Consider the following 2500-nt stretch of genomic DNA (forward strand, 5'->3'; position numbering starts at 1 on the left):
CAGCGGGCGGCCCGAGCCACGGCTCTCCTCCCGGGCGCAGCGCCGGGATACTGAGGGAAACCTCGGGCCCCGGGCCAGGAGGACGTGGTGGTGGTGGCGGATGTCGGGCGCGCCCCCGCGGGCGGACGCTCCCCCGATGGCGGCAGCGGGGGAGGCACCCCCGCGGGGCCCTTGAGGATGTTTCCCTCACCCCAGGGCCAGGTACCTAGCGTCCGCGCCTCCGCGGCCCTCCCTCGGCTGAGCCCGGGGGTCGAAGGCCGCGGAGCCGGGCGGAGGTTTAAAGACTCGGGCGGCTCGGTGCGACCCGCAGGGGCGGGCCCCGGCCGTGTGCGGCGGTTGAGCCTCCAGGGGCGGGAGTCGCTCTCGTGCAGGCCCTGGCCATGGCGGCCGCCGCCCACGCCGTGGGCTTTTTGTCCCCTCGGGCGGCCGCGCCGGGGAGGGGTGTCCCCCCTGCCCCCCCTTCTCCGCGGTCCGGTCTCGGCGGCGAGACCGGCGGCGTTCGGTCGGCCGCAGCCGGCCTGCCTCGCCCTCGAAACGCGAAGGGGAACCTCCCCCCCCCCCGGCGGGGAGCGCGGGCTCTCTCGCCGTCGGGGGCGATGGCGATTCCCCCACGGTCGGGGGTCTCGCCGGGCGGGGCGGCCTGCTCGGGCCGCCGCGTCTCCGTGGACGCGCAGCGGCGCGCTTGCGGCTTCGTGCTCCTTGCTTGCCACCCCCACCCCTTCCCGCCCCGGCTGAGGGGAGGGGCGGCGCAGCCCCCGGGCCCGAGCGGCGGCGGCGGCGCCGCCGCTCGGCGTGCCGGCCGGCGGTCGCTCGGTGGCCGGCCGCGTGGCCTGTCCCGTCCCGGGTCCTGCCCGTCGCTTCGCAGTCGCCTTTCCCGGTCTCGGTCAGGCGAGGCGGGTGGGCGGCCGAGGGGCGTTCCCCGTCCCGTTCTCCGCGCGGAAGCGGGGAGAGGGGGCGTCGCCTCCGGCTCAGCGGCGTCCGCCTTCTGCCTGGCGCGTGCCTGCGGAAGGGGCCGAGACGAGAAGCGGCGGCGGCGGCTCCGGGAGGGCAGCCGCGGCGGTGCGGTGGCCGGGCGGCGGTCGGGCGGAGCGCCGGGCGGCGGCGTCGCGTCGCCGTCTCGGGTTCCGGCGGTTGGCCGTCCGTCCCTGTCTCCGGTGTGGTGCGGCGGCGGCGCCGCGCGGGCGTTCCCGGCGTCGGGGCGAGAGCCGGGGTTTCGGGGCCACGGGGGCAAGGAGCCGGCTGTCGCAGCGCGCGGGCGCTGGGCGGCGCGGAGGCGCGCGCGGCGCGAGCGGGGCGCCCCCGCTGGTCGCCCGCGCGGCGGTCAGCGTCTGTGGTTTCCCCCCTCCGCGCGAGCGAGAGGCGGGTGCAGGTCCGGGCGCGCGGTCGGACGCGCCGCCGGCCCTCCGTGCGGAGGCCGGGCCGAGCCCGGGCGCCTGGGCCGCCTCCGAAGCGAGCAAGGTGCTTGTTGTTTCCCCAGGTCGGTCGGGAGCGCGGGCTCCCCGGGCCCTTGCCGTTCGGAGCTTGTTTCACCCTTCCCTTCCTTCCCTCCGTTGTGATGTCGGTACGGTCATCTGAGGCGAGGCGCGACCGTCGCCCGCCGGTCGTCGCGCGCCCCCTCCGCGCGTGCGGAGGGGGGCGGTCGGTCGGTCGGTGGGGCGGCGGTCCGTCGTCCGAGAAGGGGGCCGCTTCTGCGGAGCGGTCCCGGCCCCTCCGCGCGCGCGGGGCGGTGCCGAAAGGCAGACAACTCTTAGCGGTGGATCACTCGGCTCGTGCGTCGATGAAGAACGCAGCTAGCTGCGAGAATTAATGTGAATTGCAGGACACATTGATCATCGACACTTCGAACGCACTTGCGGCCCCGGGTTCCTCCCGGGGCTACGCCTGTCTGAGCGTCGCTTGACGATCAATCGCCGGCCGGTGCGCCGTCCCTCCCCGCCTCGCCTCGGCGGGCGGGCGGGCGGCGTCCGCGGCGGCGCGGCTGGGGTGCCTCGCAGGCCCGTCGGTGTCGGCCGAGGGCCTTCGTCCCCCTAAGTGGAGACTCGGGGAGCGCTCCGAAGCTCCCCGCTCCCGGAACGCCCGCTTGGCGGAGCCTCGTCCCGCCGGGGCCGGGCGGCCCGTTGGTTCGGTCCGGCCGGGTCGGGCGCGGCGGTGGGGAAGGGCCGAGGTGTCGGGGGGGGAGAGGCGCGGGCCTCTTCCCCGGCCTCCTCCCGCGCGGGCGGCTGTCTGCGGGTGGGTACCGCGGCGGTACCGTGCCGTGCTGCCGCTCGCGTGCGGGGCGTGCGCCGTGGGAACGGGGGTCCTCCCCGTCGCCACTGGCCCCCCGCCTTCTTCTCCCTTCCCCGTCGTAGCCGCCGCGCTCCGGGCGGCGGAGGCCGGGGGTGGGCTCGGTGGGGGGGGTGCGGCGGCGGCGGCGGCGGCGGTGGTTCGGGGGTTGCGGCTGCGGCGGCGACCGCGCGTGCGGTCGGCGTCGGGCCCGGCCCCCCCCCTCCCGTCCGTCCGT

At 78.2% G+C, this 2500-nt stretch overlaps 1 non-coding gene across 1 annotated transcript; it reads left to right on the forward strand.

Annotated features, from left to right (window-relative positions):
• Positions 1-1742: 1742 nt before the first annotated feature.
• Positions 1743-1895, forward strand: LOC141955607 (5.8S ribosomal RNA). The gene has a single exon (XR_012632652.1). It is a non-coding gene; the product is annotated as a 5.8S ribosomal RNA (ribosomal RNA).
• The last annotated feature ends 605 nt before the right edge of the window (positions 1896-2500 follow it).

Source organism: Athene noctua, unplaced genomic scaffold, assembly GCF_965140245.1.
Source record: "Athene noctua unplaced genomic scaffold, bAthNoc1.hap1.1 HAP1_HAP1_scaffold_342, whole genome shotgun sequence".
In the NCBI taxonomy this organism is placed as follows: domain Eukaryota; kingdom Metazoa; phylum Chordata; class Aves; order Strigiformes; family Strigidae; genus Athene; species Athene noctua.